The sequence below is a fragment of the Jaculus jaculus genome, chromosome 17 (assembly GCF_020740685.1).
Source record: "Jaculus jaculus isolate mJacJac1 chromosome 17, mJacJac1.mat.Y.cur, whole genome shotgun sequence".
NCBI lineage: Eukaryota > Metazoa > Chordata > Mammalia > Rodentia > Dipodidae > Jaculus > Jaculus jaculus.
This window is the reverse complement of record NC_059118.1, coordinates 3,979,263-3,998,081: the sequence shown is the minus strand read 5'-3', so window position 1 is coordinate 3,998,081 and position 18,819 is coordinate 3,979,263. Positions and strand designations below refer to the sequence as shown.

The 18,819-nt window shown below is 46.6% G+C and overlaps 1 non-coding gene across 1 annotated transcript; it reads right to left on the bottom strand.

Annotated features, from left to right (window-relative positions):
- Window positions 1-726: 726 nt before the first annotated feature.
- LOC123455638 lies at window positions 727-829 on the bottom strand. Its single transcript, XR_006634027.1, has one exon. It is a non-coding gene; the product is annotated as a U6 spliceosomal RNA (small nuclear RNA).
- Window positions 830-18,819: the final 17,990 nt, after the last annotated feature.

Sequence of the window (18,819 nt, the reverse complement as noted above, 5' to 3'; positions counted from 1 at the left end):
AGAGTCACTGCAAGCCATTACTCATGGATGGCAGGGTACAATGATGCAGTGTCGTGACTGGTGACCAATCCAGCATGGCATCAGGGAGCTACAGAGGCATGAAGCCAGTGCCAAGAGGTCCCAGAGAGTCAGGGCAGTGTAGGTGCTGTTGTTCCTCTTATTTTCAATCGGGAGAAGTCAAACTACCCAAGGGTGGGCTATAGAAATAGATTGGGGGGCTGAAAAGGGAAAGAGTGTCCCTGGATACCAAAAAGAAACTTTACGTTCACTGATGGGGCAATATACACAGACTACCTAAGTACTTCTTCTCAGTATTCCAGATCCTTTTATTTTGCACGTGTGTGTGTGTGCAAAATACATATATGCTGTGATGTGTGAATACATGTGTGTGCCCCATGTGTGTGCACGCAGAGACCAGAGGAGACCTTTGGAGCCTTTACCCATGATACATCTGTGTACTTCCTTGGGAAAAGGCCACTCTGTCCACCCAGAGCTGCTCTCCGTCCCCAGTGATTCTCCTGTCTCCACCCCTAGATGACTGGAATTACTGATGTATGTGGCCATACCCAGGGTTTAGGGATTATTTGTTTGTGTATGTGTGTTGGGGGTTGGTTATAATGTGGGGTGTGCAGATGTATGTGCCCTTGTAGCTTCCCAAACTCTTGCCTGTGGCCAGGGATCACTTGCCTGCTAATTTTAAAATGTCTCTTCCCTCACCATTTTAATAGAAAATGGGAACATTTCTTGAGTTTGCATGTCATCCTTGCGCAGGAGCCATGCTAATCTTCTCTGTATCGAATTTTAGAATATGTGCTTCTGAAGTGAGTACCCAACATGGTTCTTTAAAAAAAAAAACAATTTTGTTTATTTATTTGAGAGAGAAAGGCAGATAGAGATAGGGGGAAAATGGGCATACCAGACCTCCAGCCACTGCAAATGAACTCCAGATGCATGTACCACCTTGAGTGTCTGGCTTACGTGGGCCCTGGGGAATTGAACTTGAGACTGTGGGCTTCACAGACAGGTGCCTTAACCATTAATCCATCTCTCCAGCCCAAGGTTCCTAAAAGTATGAATGTTGATGTCTTTCAGTGGAGTAGATGCATAACAGCAGTCCTGTCCCGGCTCCCTGTCCATTCACGCTCACTGGCCCCCATCAGGCTACCAAAGACATTTGAGCCCATGGACATTAGCCCCTCACATCTACCTAAGCACAGAAATCAGAAGAGTGTGTCCCACCCTTTCCCATGTCACATCCACCCTCTCTCCAAAGAGGTTTTGTTACAAGTGGTGAGGTCGTGGAGGAAGTTGTCTTTCCTGGCCAGGGTCCCCTGGACACAGACCCAAGCAGGAAGAATACAGGCTTGGAAGAAACAGACGTGTGCGCAGATTCCAGCCCTGCTGTCAGGGCTTCTCCAGAGCCTCCAAGCCGTTTGCCTTCCAGAGTGCTCTGGGCAACAAAAGCTTCTGCTCAGAGGTGCTCACGGCAGGAAGTCAGTACCTGCTAGTTTCTCCTTCCTTCCTGGCGGAGTCAGCCTGAACCTCTCTCTCTGAATCCTCCTCCGGGGAGAAAGTCTCTTGGGTCCACCAGGCTAGCTTGCAGTGTAAGATTCCTCATTACCAGATGTGAAGAGCCCAGAAAAGGCAGAGCTGGACTAGAGGTGCAGGGAGTGGGTGTCTCTGCTGTTAATGGTGAGAACAGCACCAACGTGACCACCACACGGGTGACAACGGTGGTGACCTGGTGCAACCCACCCTCCTCAAAATGCCTAAGACAGCACAGCCTTTGGTAGCCATCTGGCATTTTTCAAAATCAAAGCAGAGATTTCTGAAAAAACAACAACAAAAAAAAAGATTGCATAGCAAAGGAAGCCAAAGGAATGCCAAAGCCTGTCCCTAGAAGCCACATATTTCTATTTTTGGATCCCAGTAAATCCAGTACGCTGGAATTAACATAATAGCATGCTATCTTCCATAAAGACAGATGACACAGTTGACCCCCGGTCTCATCTGGACACAGGACGTGTGCTGTGGGTTGTTCTGTCACCTGTGGACGGGGATTCTACGTCAGGGCCCTGTCATTTCATGCGGAATGGGATCAGGCATTTGCAGGAAGTTCAGACGAGTGTGGGGTTAGCTTGACCTCTGGAGAAAGATCTGTGAATGTGAAATCGAGGGGCAGCCCATGTAGGTTAGTATAGCACATTGCCTGAGTCACTTCTGGAAGACCTGCAGGCCCCGACCCTATGAGGAATGGCATCTTCACCTTGCTTTTTCTGTGTGTGTGCACATGTGTGCATGTATGTGTGTGCGCACACATGAGTGTGCTTTTGGAAGCCAGAGGATAGCGTTGAGTGTCTTTCCTCAGGTGGCACCTATCTTTTATTGAGGCAGGGTCTCTCCTTAGCCTGGAGCTTGTCTACTGGGCTAGACTGGCTGGCCAGTGAATCCTCGGGATCTGCCTGTCTCCACCTCCCCAGTGCTGGGATCATAAGAGCAAGCCACCATGCCTTTGTTTATTATTTTGGCTTGTGGTATGTGTGTGTGTGTGTGTGTGTACATGCATGTGCCCATGTGGCACCCCAGGTACTCAGCTGCAGCTGGGTACACTCACCTGTGGTGGCTGAACAGAGCGCAGGGTGTCCTGACCCATCACTCTTCCGACCATTCTTACTTGAGCTGGAGTCTCTGACTAATCGTAGAGCTCGGTGTTGGCTCCTGAGCTTCATGGGCTGTCAGGTCTCTGTTCCCTTGTGAGACTGGGAGTCCAGATGCCCATGGCCATGCCAAGCTGTTTATGCAGATCCTGAGGATCAAACTCCGGCGATCTCTCAGGCCCTCTTGCCTGCACAGGAACTGCTCTTAACCACTGAGCTTCATCACTTCAGGTGACTTTAGGAAAACAACAACAATGTGGATTCTGGAGCATGAACTCAGGTTCTTATGCAAAGCAAGCACGTTGCTGACTGAGCTATCTCCCCAGCCCATGCTGCAGTATTTCTCTCCAAGCTGGCGGGTTTCTGTACTGGGCAGCTCCCTCTTCAAGGCAAGGTCAGGTGTATGCTCACAGGCCAGGTGCCTTGAACCCAGTGAAACACAGTCAGTCACGCACAGGTGGCGAGGCAGCAAGCCACGCAACACTCTAGACGGCACATGGGAAGAAAACTGAGAGCATGCAAAGAGGAAAGAGCATCAGGTTATCCCCAGCAAAGAAGTTTTCTGAACCTCTTCTTCAGACAGCACTGTCTACCTTCTGGAACCTTCCCTTCCTGCTCTGCAGCAGTATGGACTATCTGATTCCAGTCTGTTTTCCAAGTCTAGACTGGGTTCATATCACTAGGTGATTTTATTAGTTGCTTCCCTTGGTGGTGTGACAAAATATCTCACAAAACCAATTTGGGGAGAAAGGGTTTGTTTTGGCTTATGGTTTGAGAGGCCGCAGCACATCATGGTGGGGAAAGCTTGATGGCAGGGCTTGGAGCAGTGGGTCAGGCTAAGGCCACAGTGAGGAAACAGAGAGAATGCTGGTGCTCAGCTCGCTCTCTCCAGGACCCTAGCCCATGGAATGGCACCACCCACAGTTGGGGTGAAACTTCCCACCTCAATTAACCAAGTCTAGAAAATCCCTCACAGACATGCCCAAACGTTTGTTTCCACTATTCTAAATCCTGTCCTGTTGACAACAAAAATTAATCATTGCAGGCAATGAAGCTTTCCAATGGGACATTTAAACGTGGCTCTGTGGGTCAGGTGTCTAAACCTCAAAGTCATTCTGCTAGTCCAGAGGAAATTATAAGAAACTGGTCACCCAACCTCATTTTCCTCATGTGTAAGGATCCTCCCAGCTTGAAATATTAGCCTCAGTAATAGCTCATAATTCCAACTATGTGAAAATATATATATATACACACACATGTATATATATCTCACCATTTTCTGTGTGAGTGTGCATGGCCAAGTTATACACAGACAGGTAGAAACAGGAATGTATATACACATAAAAGGTATCAGAACCTACAATTACGAAGGCCTTAGTCAATGGCATCGTAGCACTGAACCTGCCCAATAAACTTAATGTAGGCAGGACAGCATCGGTACTCAAGTGGAGACCTGACTCCAGCCAGAGCCCTCTTTGCATCTGTGACTCTCCATTCACCTCTGGTAAACAGAGCCACGAAGAGGCTGTATGTCTCCAGACAGTTCAAGGGGACATCTTGCTCCAGCTTTTGAGCCAATGGTTAAGGTCAGGCTCTGCACTAGGCTGGCCTGAATTTGAATTTTAACTCATCCATTTAGTGGCTGTGTATTCCTGAGGAAGCTATATTTCTCCATGTATCAATTTGATACTCTGAACAAAAATGAGGGAATTAATCATGTGGTCATCAAAATGGAGTTACACAGATGAAATGATGTAATTCAAGAAATGTTTAGCATAGACCTAGCACATAGCACCCAAAAAATAATCCCAATATTTAGATTATTTAGATGAATATTAGCCTACATTGATCCTCAATGCACTTCCTACCACATCTGCTCAGAATAGTTTAGTGTGAAAAATCCAGGGGCAACACAGTGGCTAATGCCACCTACACAAGGTCTATATTACGTAAAGGCCGAGAAAGATGGTGGCGTCAAAGTGGGAGAGGCAGAGAAGAAGGGGTTCAGTGGAGGGGGAGGAGGGAGAGGGAGGAGGCACGAGGGTGGAGGGAGATTATGATCAGGGCACATTGTGTATGTGTATGGAGGTTGTCAGTAAGGAAGTTAAGAAACATAGAAATCCAGAGGCAAAAGGGTGAAGCGCTTCAGTCTGAGGCGAGGTTCAATGAGTACATTCAGAAATGAGATTCAATAAACTCCATGGGGCGCCTGGGGAGATGGCTCAGTGGCTAAAGAACTTGCTATGGAAATGTGCCAGCCACAGTTTTGATCCCCAGCACCCATGTACGGCTGGACACACAGTGGCACACACGACTGTAATTCAAATTCACCTGGAGTCGGGGGACTCCCACAGTGCACCGGCCAGCTAGCCTGGCCTTCCCAGTGGCAAAGCAACAAGAGACCCTGTCTCAGAACATGGTAAAAGAGGACCGACACCCAGGGCCGTCTTTGGACCACTACCCGCAAGCCATGGCATGTGGGTCCTGCCCCCCAATAACAATGATTTTTTTAAAATAAAAGAAACTAAGTGGAAGAAAAGATACCACCTCTTGTAAAAATTCTGTGGTCCTCTAGACTGTGGGATTCTTGGGATTCATGCGTAGCCAACACAGAGAAAACCATGTGTTGATAGTTAACCAAAAGAAATGGGTGACAATTCTCTTTAAAGAATCACCAATTCCCTAAAAGGCCAAAAATAACAAAAAAAAAAAAAAAAAAAGCAAGAGTCTTGGCTTCGACACAAGACACATTTCCTGCATAAGGGCTGCTCAGAACACTTGAACACCCAGAAAGAGCAGCAGGCCGAAGTGGGGTCAACTGAAGCCACCTTCCATGCCGGAAGTGAGGCTGTGCTGAAGCTAGAAGGTTGGATATGAATCCTCTTCCCATCCCAGACATTCAATTCACCTGTTGCCTAGACCTGGCTCCTGGGGAAAAAAATCTCCCAGGTCAGACTTCATGAAGCTCTTGGGGGATATTATGGTCAGTCTTAATTGACAACCTGACCAGATCTGGACTCAACTGAAAGACTGCAGCAACCTTCCAGGCCCTCAGCTCCTGACTGGGACTGCTCAGGCATCTAGACACACGGGTTGAACAGCTACCAGGCTCTTGGGCTCCACAGCCTGCAGACAGCCGTTGCTGCACTATGCAGCCCCCATCAAGTAAGCCGCTCCAGCAAATCCCACTTTTCAATCAGGTCTGTTCCTCTACATAAACCTGCCTAACCCGGTGGCTAATTAGAAGGTGCCTATGGCCAGGCTGGTGTGCAGAAGGTCCCACTCCACTGTGTAGAGTAAGTGACTATTGAACCACCTCTCCCACAGCCTCTGGCAACCCAATCAGAGGCACGTGACCCTTCCAAACTGGCTTCGTCTTTCAGCTGTGGGTGGCAGAGCATGGGTTGAAGCATCTTAGGAGGGAATCCAAAGAAAGACAGATGGACACAAATGATGAAGTCGGGTGCAAGGCTGGGTGCTTTAACAAACGTTCTGCCTCTGCCTCTGGTTCTGATAATATCCATGGCCAGCGGTTCATGGATCTGACCAAGAACTCTTACATCCTCCATACCCGGGTGTTCTGTTACCTTCCTTGCTCTGGGCCTCACATCCATACTCTGTAAAACACAGGTCTCTGTGTTTTCAGAAGAAAGTATATTGTTCTCAATGTTTTCTGTCTATCTCTTTCTCTCTCTCTCTTTGTGTGTGTGGGAGGCACATGTATGTGTGCATAAGTGTGTGTATGCATGTTCAACCAGAAGTCAAATGTTAGGTGTCTTCCTCAATCACTGTCCACCTTTTTTTTTTTTTTTTTTTTGAGGCAAGGTCTTCCATTGAACCCTAAGCTCACCAGTTTAGCCAGTAAGCCCTGGGGATCACCTTTCTGTGCCTCCTCAGCACCGGTATTATAGGCATGTACGACTGTGTTCAGCATCTCCATGGGTGCTGGTGATGAGACTCAGGTCCTCATGCCTGTGTGGCAAACGTTTTACCCTCTGAGCCATCTCCCCCAGCTCCTTGTTTTCAATCTTATTGAATCCAGGTGTTCATACTGCCTAGCTCTGGCCTTAAGCCAAACCTTACCCAAGTTTTTTCTCCTTTAAAGAATATTTATTTGGGCTGGAGAGATGGCTTAGTGGTTAAGGCATTTGGTTGCAAAGCTAAATGATCCTGGTTTGATTCTCTAGGACCCACATCAGCCAGATGCCCAAGATGGTGCATGCGTCCGGAGTTCGTTTGCAGTGATTGGAGGGCCTGGCATGCCCATTCTCTCTCTCTCTCTCTCTCTCCTCTCTCTGACTCCTTATCTCTCTCTCAAATAAATAAATAAAATATATTTCAAACATGTTTTAATTTGTGTGTGAGAGAAAAAATAGGTGTACCAAAGCCTCCTGCCAATGAACAAATACATGCACTGCTTTGTGTGTCTGCCTTTACATGGGTACTGGGGAACTGAACCTGGACCATCAGGCTTTGCAAACAAGCACCTTTAACTGCTGAAATAAGTTTTCCTTTTAAATGCACCTGGGATACAAACTACCCTGATATTACATTCAGCACTTAGAGGTGGGATCTGCCCATAACAGTCCCCAGTGGAATTCATTTACCACATGACAATCAAGTCAACTTGTTTTTGTTCTATAGAAATGTTCTCAGCATCTCTGAGGGCCAGACAATGCCTGCAATATACAAATAGTCCCAGACAGCCATGAATTTTCTGGCCTAAAATGGCCCAGATTTCTTCGTTGAGAAATATTGATATGGTAGGTATGGTGGCATTAATATAAAATGTCCCCTCAGTTACACACCCTACATAGATGCATGTGTTTGAGTACTGTCGGTGGTGCTATTTAGGAAAGTTGTTTAATTTTTAGAAAGCAGAGCCTTGCCGGAGGAAGTGTGTCGCTGGGGGTGGGCCGTAATGGGTATTTTCTAAGCCTGGAACCAATTGCTTTGGTCTCTACTTTTTCCCTGCCGATGTGGTGATGTGACACCAGCTTCCTGCTCCTGCCAGGCCTCCTCTGTCATGGTGGGCTCCACCTTCTGGAAAGGTGAGACAAAAGAAGCTCTTTCCTTACCTACACTGCTTCTGGCTCAATACTTTGTCTCAGCAAAGAAGGATCACAGTAATTATATATAATGATACCAATCTCAAGACAGCCTCACATCCCTCCAGGACCAGCTGAGGATTGCAGGACATGCCATTCATTCTTTATAGTCAAACTCAAGTCATTAGCACACTTTCAGATACATGCCATTTGGGCTGAATTTGGCTTTTGACCTCCACATTGTAATCTTTTAATAAAAGTTTGATGGTCAGAAAAGAGTTATGGTATACTAAGTGAAAAGTAAAGACAGTTAATATGAATCCATTTTTCATGTTGCAGTCTCTTTTAATGAATACATGCAGACAAAAATCCATCTACACATGTACATATCTGTGCATGTGTGTGTTCAAAATTCCTAGAAGATGGAATAAGATCTGGAATGACCAAAAGACAAGATGACCTAGAGCCTGTGCATTCCCCTTTAAAGTTTTCTAGGGCCCTGTGGAAATAGGAACCTGTGAGCAGATATTGCAGAGGCTTAAGACAGAGGCCCCTGGGAACGTCTAAGGGAAGAAACAGAGGCCACAACTGCAGGGCCTGTGCCTGTGGCTGGCATCTCAGCCCAGATGTGTTTTCCTACCTTCAATCAGACACGTGGGGGGTGGACACCCCCATCCCTGGGCTCAGCAGGAACTGGAGCAGCACTGAGGGGGGATGCAGGCGGGGGTGGGGAGTGGGAGGAAACCACCCTCCAGTCGCATGTTCCTCTCGGAGGGAAACACGTGCCCCAGCCACCAACACAATCAGCTCTGGGCTCAAAAACAGGAAGAAACTCACTAAACACAACACTGAACTGAGGAGAAAAGCTGTGTAAAGATGGTGGCCCTGGCTTGATGGGACATCAGCTTAGCCCTCAAAGGCAGGGCTCAAGACCAGACCATAGCTTCTGAGACATGGGGCAGTTGGTCTGCCATCAGCACCCTTGAGTGATTTGCAGAGCATCTTTCTGTGCATGTACATTTGTGTGTGTGCTATGTGTGTTCACATCTGTGTGGACAATGTGGGCATGAGCATGTATGTGCATACATGTGCATTTGTGTGTGTGCATGTGTGTCTGTTCACATCTGTGTGGGCACATGTGGAGTGAGCATATATGTGTATACATATGCATGTACATTTGTGTGTGTGCTGTGTGTATGCGCATGTGTGTGTGTCCACATCTGTGTGGGCACATGTGGGGTGAGCATGTGTGTGCATACATATGCATGTACATTTGTGTGTGTGTTCACATCTGTGTGGGCAAATGTGGGGTGAGCATGTGTGTGTATACATGTGCATGCACATTTGTGTGTATGCATGTGTGTACGTGTTTATATCTGTGTGGACACATGTGGGTTCTGGGGACCAAACCCAGGTCCTCATGTCTGTGAAGCAAGCATTTTACTGGCTGAGCCATCTCCCTAGCTCTCTCGGTCCCCTGTTCCCAGAAGTCTCACCTCAGCCTGGCTACACAGGTTTTAAGGGACAAATGTTCACAAGGTTTATTGAGGCTAAGACAGAAATGATACATGACACCTTTGAGATTTTATGTCAGCTAACACAAATCATAAGGCCAATCCCTTGTGCAAAGTAACAAGCCCCAATTGGCTTACTCTCAATCCAATGGATCATCAATTCAGGCTTCCCCCAAGGTGGTCCTCACTGCTGACCCTCATCATTTAGTTTACATAACCAGATGGATTCTGACTCCCCATCCCCAGTGCCATCCTCTCCATTTCATGCACCTTACGCCTAATATGTTTCTTCATATTGATGGTTTTGATTTTTAATTGGACTGGATTTAGAATCACCTAGGAAACACAGCTCTGGGTTTGTCTGTGAGGGTGCTTCTGAAGAGGAAAGACCCACCCATTTCATAGACTAGGGTCCGGAACTGAATAAAAATGGGGAAAATAGCAAGCAGGCTAGGTCCCAGTACTCATCTCTCTGCTCCCTGGCTGCAGACGCCTGGGCTCTTACCTCACACTCCTGCCAGCGTGCCTTCTCGCCATGATGGGCTGTGTGCCTCAGACTGAGCCAACATAAACCCTTCTTTATTAAAGTTGCTTTTATCAAGCACTTTTGTCATAGCAATGAGAATAGTAACTAACACACCTCCTCTAGAGACTTTGGGTTAGTGAGATTCCCCCTCACACTATCTTGTTAGGGCGCGACAGCCTTTAGGGGACCTTGCCTCAGCTATGGCTCAACCCATTTCTCCACACAGTCTAGTGGGAGAGGTGGGCACAAACAAAGCTAACGTATATGTTGTTACAAGCGCTAGAAATGGGCGAACAACTACAGCCCGACAGACCTGAACCGAGGCGCGGTTGAGCGGGCCTTGCTGAGAGAATACTAGCGATGCTGAATGAGGGCGGGAGGATGACTCCGTCCATGAGCCACGTGTCATGCAGGCAAGGAAGTGAGCGAAGATCTCAAGCAGCTTCATAACACGTTGGGTATAGTGCCATGCACTTGTAATCCCAGCACTGGCGGGGGGGGGGGGGGGCAGAGACAGAGGGGTTCCCAAGGCTTGCTGGCCAGCTAGTCTAGCCAAATTGGTGAACTCCAGGTTCAGTGAGAGACCTTGTCTCAAAAACTGAGGTGAGGCCGGGCGTGGTGGCGCACACCTTTAATCCCAGCACTCGGGAGGCAGAGGTAGGAGGGTCGCCATGAGTTTGAGGCCACCCTGAGACTACATAGTGAATTCCAGGTCAGCCTAGGCTAGAGCGAGACCCTACCTCAAAAAAAGGAAAAAAAACTGAGGTGGGGAGTGACTGAGGAAGACACCTGACATCAACTTCTAGCCTACACACACACACACACACACATGCACGCGCGCACACGCACGCATGCACACACACACACATGCACGCGCGCACACGCACGCACGCACACACACACACACAACATGCACATACAAAAAGATGATACTATGTAGGAAGGTGTGACATAGAGAAGAAACAGCAGGAGCAGTGAGTAGGACATAAAGCCTGGGGTGTGTTATACAGCACATCAAAGCATATCACATCACTAGTTGGTATTGGAGCCATGGGCCTCATGAGCTGTGTTTATAATATTGAGTGTCCTGCTCGGAGCAATAGGGTTGGAAGGGCTTTGATATAGAACCGGAGTGATACCCATTTTATTTCATTCTGGCTACTATGCCATTTAAGAGGTGATGGTGAAGGTTTTTCATGGGGTGAGGTGGCCCAGACTTGAGGAATGACAGCTATGGTGGTTGGAGCATAAAGCGGCCCCTCGTGACCTCCTGCACTTGTGGTGAATCCTCGTGGCTGGGAAGAAGGCACGGCGATGGGAGCGGCTTTCAGCTGAGGTGACAGCAAGAGTGGCAGCCAGTGGTATCACCCAGCAGGCAGGAGGCAGAGTGGATAGTCAGCGTTCCCCTGGTTGTCTTCATTACCCCTTTATAAAAATGTTTTATTCATGATTAACCACTTATTAACATAGTTCAAGTGAGGGCTGGAGAGACAACTTAGCAGTTAAGGCCTTTGTCTGCAAAGCCTAAGGACCCATGTTTGACTCTCCAGACCCCATGTAAGCCAGATGCACAAAGGTGAGGCAAGCACAAGATTGCACATGCCCACTAGGTAGCGCAAGCATCTGGAGTTTGATTTCAGTGGCTGAGGCCCTGGCACACCAATTATCTCTCCTCTCTCTCTCTCTTGCTCCCTCTAAAAAAAATTTAAGTATTTTTTTAGTTAAAAAAAAGTTCAAGTGAAACTGACTGTTATTCAGAATATTGTAGGCAAGGAAATTTAAAAAACTATTTCAGGGCTGGAGAGATGGTTTAATGGTGAAGGCACTTGCCTGCAAAGTCTAAGAACTTATGTTCAAATATCCAGGTCACATGTAACCAGACACACAGTGACGTGAGCACATTATGTTGCACATTGCCACAAAGGGGTGCACATGTCTGCAGTTAGTTCACAGCAGCAAAGGCCCTGGTGCACATATTCTCTCTCTCTCTCAAAATTTTTTTAAAAAAAGGCTATTTCAAAGCAATTATAATTTTATAAACAAGCTAGAGAAAGACAGTACTACATGCCATGCAAAATTCAAAATTCAAGACAAAAGCATTTTGTGAGCTTTTAGTAACAGGTACCTAGAGCATACTAATAAGTAAACTTTCTTTACTTGTAACATCCAAAGTAATATCAGGCTAAAGCTCATTCATAAGCCACCACGTGAGGGACATGGAATGAGTACTCATGATATTTTGAAAAAAAAAACAATAATTTATTTAATTTCTCAACCCCTTTCCATTCGTAAGTTAAAATGATTGGTTATCATTAAGCGTAAATTCTGACAAGACGAGACAGTCTCTGGCACTACTACAGAATAAGTACATGTTGTGATGGATTGTTACTTACTTAAGCTTAACATAAATAAAATAATGTGAAGGAAAAATATGTTTAATTATTTGAAAGAGAGAGACAAATGCAGAGAGAGACAGGGAAAGAGAGAGAGGGGGAGAGAAGAGAGACAACATAGGCATGCCAGGGCCTTCTACAACTGTGAACAAATATCAAACACATGCACCACTTTTTGCATCTGGCTTTTATGTGAGTACTGTGGAACTGAACCCAGGTCCATCAGGCTTGTCAAGAAAATTCCTTTAACCACTGAGCCACCTCTCCAGCCCCATTGTCCCTTTCACTGGATGTCATCCCCAACATTCAGAGCAGGTCAGTTAATCCTCCTGATCCATTTTCTGCTATTGGTCACTCTAAATCTGGCTAAGATCAGTGAGCCATAACCATGCTACAGAAGTTGCAAAAATTCTCCTGCCAAACAACTTGGTCCATTGCTTTTGAATTCCATCTTACTTAACTTTTCAAGGTACCAGCAGAAGACAGACTTCAACAGTACCCAAATATAACATGAATGCCCTGTATTCTAGCCCTATTTCCAATAGAATCCTTGCTCTCCTCTGAAACCTTGTACATACAATCTTTGTAGTCCACATTTATTCATCTATTTATTTATTTTGTTTATTTTCATTTATTTATTTGAGAGTGACAGAGAGACAAGGAAGCAGATAGATAGAGAATGGGTACAGCAGGGCTTCCAGCTACTGCTAATGAACTCCAGATGCATGCGCCACCTTGTGCATCTGGCTTATGTGGGTCCTGAGGAATCAAACCAAGGTCCTTAAGCTTCAAAGGCAAGTGATTAACCACTAAACCATCTCACCAGCCCTACAGTCCACATTTACATCAGCATCCTGGCTCCCCCACTCCCACTTTCACCAGAATGACCCATTAACTGTGCTTACAGAATCCTGGGGATCCTACACTCGGCAGCTACAAGCTCTTCCACATTTCTCCACAGACAGTTCCAAAGGCCTATGTGCCACTTGATCATTTAGTTACAGCAACAACCCTGCCTCTCATGACTGATTTTTCAGTATTAGTTACTTTCCTCACTGCTGTAATCCAAATACGTCGTGTGGAAGGAAGAGTTTTTATCTTGGCTCTTGGGCGGAGAGAGGAGAGTCCATGAGACTGGAGCAGGCATGGTGGCAAAAGCACCTGCTGGCTGTGGCGGCAGGAATGTGGGACGGCTCGGTGCGTCACACTCGGTCAAGGAAGCAGGACTGGGAGTTCCGGTGCTCTGCGGGCTTCTCCCTTTTCCTTCGGTCCAGGACCCTATCCCATGAGACCATGTGACCGCCCACACTCTTGCCTCTCTCAGTCCCTCCTCTCTGCAAACGCCCTCGAGACACACGGAGCTCTGCTTCGATAAGATACCAGTGCTTCCTAATCCAATCAAGTTGACAGTCACAATTAACCATCACTGTGCCTCAGATAATAATAGCAAGTGGTTGTCTAGACTTCCTGCTGAAGATTTTATTTGGATTTTCCAAGTAGAATTTATAAAAACCTTTCAACTAAATACAAGCTCATGTTGACTGATTACCTTGTGTCACAGGTCCGATAACTTAATCCTGTCATGAACACATAAGGTTAGTTCTATTCTCACCATCTTTAAGTGGGGTTAAAGCTTAACCAAGGTCACCATCTGCGAACTGGTAGAGATGAGACTCGAGCCCAGGAAATTTAGCTGGAGAGTTCATGTTCTGAGCCATGGTGCTATGGTACTGACCCTCCCCGGAAACACCATCTTTGCTTTACAAACGATGACCCCACGTAGAGAGCTGACACATAGATGGGCCAGGATTTAGACTCAGTCAAGGAGGCTCACAGCCCAGCTCACGTAGTTATTAGTCAGCACACTATATGGTAATGGAAGAAGGCCCTGTGTGGAGTGGTGACACAGACCAAGGCCTCATGGGAGATGCGTTAGTTTGAACGTAAAGTGTCCCCCATAGCTTGCTGTGTTTGATATTAAGCTCCATACTTAGTCCCTGGCTGGTGGCAACGTGGGGGGGGGAGTACCCTTGCTGAAGGAGATGTGTTACTATGGGTGGGTCTTAGCTCAAGCCCCCCACCCCTTGCCAAAGCCAGCTCACTCTTGCTGCTCTCTCACAGCTGCTGCCTCAAGAAGAGACAGGCAATCTCTGCTCTTCCAGGCCACGACGGAAGTGTCCTCTGAAATGGTAAGCTGGAACAAAGCCTTTCCTTCCACTTGCTGCCTTTGGCCAGCTGAGCTGCCCGGCAGAGAGACGGTAACCACAACAGAAGGTGCGCGGAGAACTATAGAAGGGCGCACAGAGGGCAGAAGATGCAGAGAGAAGGGACGCAGGCAGCTCTATCCACTGCACACGCATGCAGAGAGCTACTGCGGTGGTGGAAATCCAGTGGTTCCTCAGGAAGCTTGAGCTCACACCACTACCTAACAGGACCCTGGGGTGCTAGGCCCGGCTCTGCTCCTCCTGTCAAAGGTGTTGTCTCAGCCTGCAAAGTGGTCTTTTGGGGAAATCTTATGGCTTCTCCCAAGTGCCATTCAGCCACAGCTTCTTAGAGAAGAAGAGCTGCATGCTGGCTCTCGGGAAGTATTCGCCCAGCGCGCCACTTTATATTCATTGTGATTTGGCAATTATCCCCTTTATTCCTGAGGGTACAGCCCCAGATGGAGTCAGATTTGGTAATCGTTTCCCACCTTATCCTTAGCAATTACTTCCCAGATGATGGTATGTACATGCGTATAAATTGTTCACCAATAAACGTGTCCCTTAAGAGCCGTTTTGGAAGCTGCATGGAATGACTGTGCAGATTCATCACACCATATTCTGCCCTTAGACTTTACAGGGGATTCCCCATTAACTTTAATGGGGACAGATATGTGTCCCCACCCCTCCCTTACCATATATCATGGTAAGTGTGTGGCCAATAAAAGACATATTTTTAAATTTCTTTTTTGAGGCAAGCCCAACAGACTGGTTTTTTTCATGTGAGAGTAATTGAATAAGAGAGAGGGAAGGAGGGAGGTAGGGAGGGAGAGAGAGAAAGACTTAGCTTGCCAGGGCCTCCAGCTACTGCAATCCAGCTGCAGACGTGTGTGCCCCCTTGTGTGCATGTGCAACCTTGTGGGCTTGTGACACTGTGCGTCTGGCTTCCATGGGACCTGGAGAGTCACACATGAGTTCTTAAGCTTCATAGGCAAGCATTGTAACTGCTAAGCTATCTTTTCAGCCAAAAGACATATTTTCAAAAGATCTATTGGGCAGACCTGAAACTCTGAAACGGCTAGAGGAAAAAGTAGGGGAAACCCTTCAACATATTGGTCTTGGCAAAGACTTTCTGAACACAACCCCAATTGCTCAGGCAATAAAACCACAGATTAATCTCTGGGACCTCATGAAATTACAAAGATTTTGCACTGCAAAGGACACAGTGAAAAAAGCAAAGAGGCAACCTACAGAATGGGAAAAAAATCTTTGCCAGTTATATATCTGATAGAGGATTAATATCTAGGATATAAAAAGACCTCAAAAAGTTAAATAATAAGGAATCAAACAAGCCAATCAAAAAATGGGCTATGGAGCTAAATAGACCATTCTCAAAGGAAGAAATACGAATGGCATATAAGCATCTAAAAAAATGTTCTACGTCATCAGTCATCAGGGAAATGCAGATTAAAACTACATTGAGATTCCATCTCACTCCTGTCAGATTGGCCACCATCATGAAAACAAATGATCATAAATGTTGGCAGGGATGTGGAAAAAGAGGAACCCTTCTACACTGCTGGTGGGAATGCAATCTGGTCCAGCCATTGTGGAAATCAGTGTGAAGGTTCCTAAAACAGCAAAAGATTGATCTACCATATGACCCAGCTATAGCATTCCTAGGCATATATCTGAAGGAATTATCTCATTTCCTTAGAAGTACGTGCTCAACCATGTTTATTGCTGCTCAATTTATAATAGCTGGGAAATGGAACCAGCCTAGGTGTCCTTCAACTGATGAGTGGATAATGAAGATGTGGTACATTTATACAATGGAGTTCTACTCAGCGGTAAAGAAAAATGAAGTTTTGAAATTTGCAGAAAAATGGATGACCTGGAAAGGATTATATACTAAGTGAGGTAACCCAGGCCCAGAAAGCCAAGTGCCACATGTTCTCTCTCATATGTGGATCCTAGCTACAGGTGATTGGGCTTCTGCGTGAGAAGGAAAATACTTAGTAGCAGAGGCCAGTAAGTTAAAAAGAAGACATAAAGGAAAGAGAAAGGAAGGGAGGAGGATACTTAATAGGTTGATATTGTATATATGTAAGTACAATGATTGAGATGGGGAGGTAATATGATGGAGAATGGACTTTCAAAGGAGAAAGTGTGGAGGGGGAGGGAGGAAATTACCATGGGATATTTTTTTATAATCATGGAAAATGCTAATAAAATTTTTTAAAGAAAAGATCTATTGGGTAGTCCTCTCCACCTCTTCAGTCATTGCGATAGTGTCTTTTCCAAAGTGGTTCTTAGCCTTTTCCCCAACAGGCCCCATAGTTTGTCCCCCACCTGGACCTCCTGTTGTAGTTACCTTCTCATTGCTGGTACGAAACACCTGACCAAAAGCAGCTGCCAGAAGTGAAGGGTTTACTTTGGCTTACAGACTCACGAGGAAGCTCCATGGTGGAAGGGGAGAGATGGTCGAGCAGAGGCTGACATCACCTCTGCCACAGCAGGTGGAAAATAGCAGCAGGAGAGCGAGCAGAGCTCTGGTGGCAGCTAGGGACCAAGTATATAAAACATGCCTGGGGGAGGGACTTCTGACTCAAACCATGACACTTCCCAATATATGCTGATCTTACGCCGGGGAAATATTGCCTGCCTTGGTGCGGGACACCTCGTTCTTCCCCTTCTCCTGATGTCTTCCTACTCACTGTCACCAATGTAGACCCATCATTACTTTTGCCTCCTACAGTCATGGTCAACCTCCCAAGGGTGCTTTCAGTTACTTGCCCAAGCCTTTTACCCTTGACCTACATTTTTCAATCTCCAACAGGTCCTGATTCCTTGGAATTTCTTCCTAAATTGACTTGGTGGGGCTCACAGTTTGTGGGTTTGTTGTGTGGGAAGGGACACTTTGACGCTAAACCGAGTGTTTCCTCTCTGGGTGCTGCTCCGCGCTTGCCTGGTCCCCAGCCCCCGGACCATTGCTGCAGGGTCTTCTTCACCTGCACAGCCAAAGGCAAGTTACATGAACTTTAAAATTTTTTATTTACTTACTTGAGTGCATCAGGGCATCTTGTCATTACAAACAAATACCAGATGCTTACACCACTTTTTTCCTGAGGCAAGCCCAACAGACCAGCCTTTTCGTTTGTATGCACTGTGCCAGAGAGAATTTGTGGGCCAAGGCCTCCAGCCACTGCAATCGAACCCCAGACATGTGTGCCCCCTGTGCACATGTGCAACTTTGCATGCCTGTGTCACTGTGTGTCTGGCTTACATGGAACCTAGAGAGTTGAACATGAGTCCTTAGGCTTTGCAGGCAAGCGCCTTAACCACTAAGCCATCTTTCCAGTCCTACATCACTTTTTAAAAATCTGGTTTTATATGGCTGCTGGGAATTGAACCCAGACTGGAAGACTTTGCAAGTGAGGATCCTTAACCACTGAGCCATCTCCCCAGTCCCAGGTGAGCACTAGACCCCTGGGTGGGCTTGAACCACCAACCTTCTGGTTAACAGCCTAAGGTGCTAACTGATTGTACCACAGACATTGTAAGTACTTCTGAAGTGTGTATCTGAGCTCATGATGTGAGGAAAAGGACTTCCAGAAAAGTGGCTTTTGTGTTTTCTAACAATTACCATCAAGCAATAGCATCCACTCTCAGGGCTGTGGTCCACCCTGACCCCCAAGTTGCATCTACCCACCCCAGGCCCAGGGTGAGCTGTGATGCTATGTATGAGAAAGGGGGAGAGTGGAGTCCTGGTAGACACCTCACACTCCCTCATTCGGTTCTCTGGGGTTCACTGAACTGCTGAGAATCAAACATGGTTAAAAGGAAGTCTTTCCTCCCAGTAAACTACGTATAGATGGAGTATGGACAAGCATCACGGAGACACTGCCGTCATATCTCCAACCTTCTCCGAGCCAACCTTTACTTCAGTTAACACAAAGCTCTATTAGTTATGCTTTTGGAAGCTTTTTTTTTTTTTTTTTTTTGAAGTAGGGTCTCACTGTAGCCCAGGCTGACCTGGAATTCACTATATAGTGTCAGGGTAGCCTCATACTCATGGTGATCCTCCTTCCTACCTCTGCCTCTCAAATGCTGAGATTACAGGCGTGCACCACCACAGCTGGCTTAGTTACATTTTCATTTCTATGGGCAAACACCTAACAAGAAGAAAGGAAAGGAAGGATGGATTGATTTTTGCCATATAGTTTGAGCAGATACAGTCCATCAGGGCTGGTTCAGCACAGTGGCAGGGATGGGAGGTAGCTGGTCTCATCACATCTGTAGTCAGGAAGTAGGGGGCACACAGGAAATGGAGCCCCTGGGACCACTCTACAGTGATCCACTTCCTCCAGCAAGGCTCCGCCTTGTAACGGTTTCACAAGCTTTAAGTGCCAGGGGGCAGGGTTCAAACACATGAGCCTGCAGGGACCATTTCACATTCAAACCAGGACAAAGCCCTTTA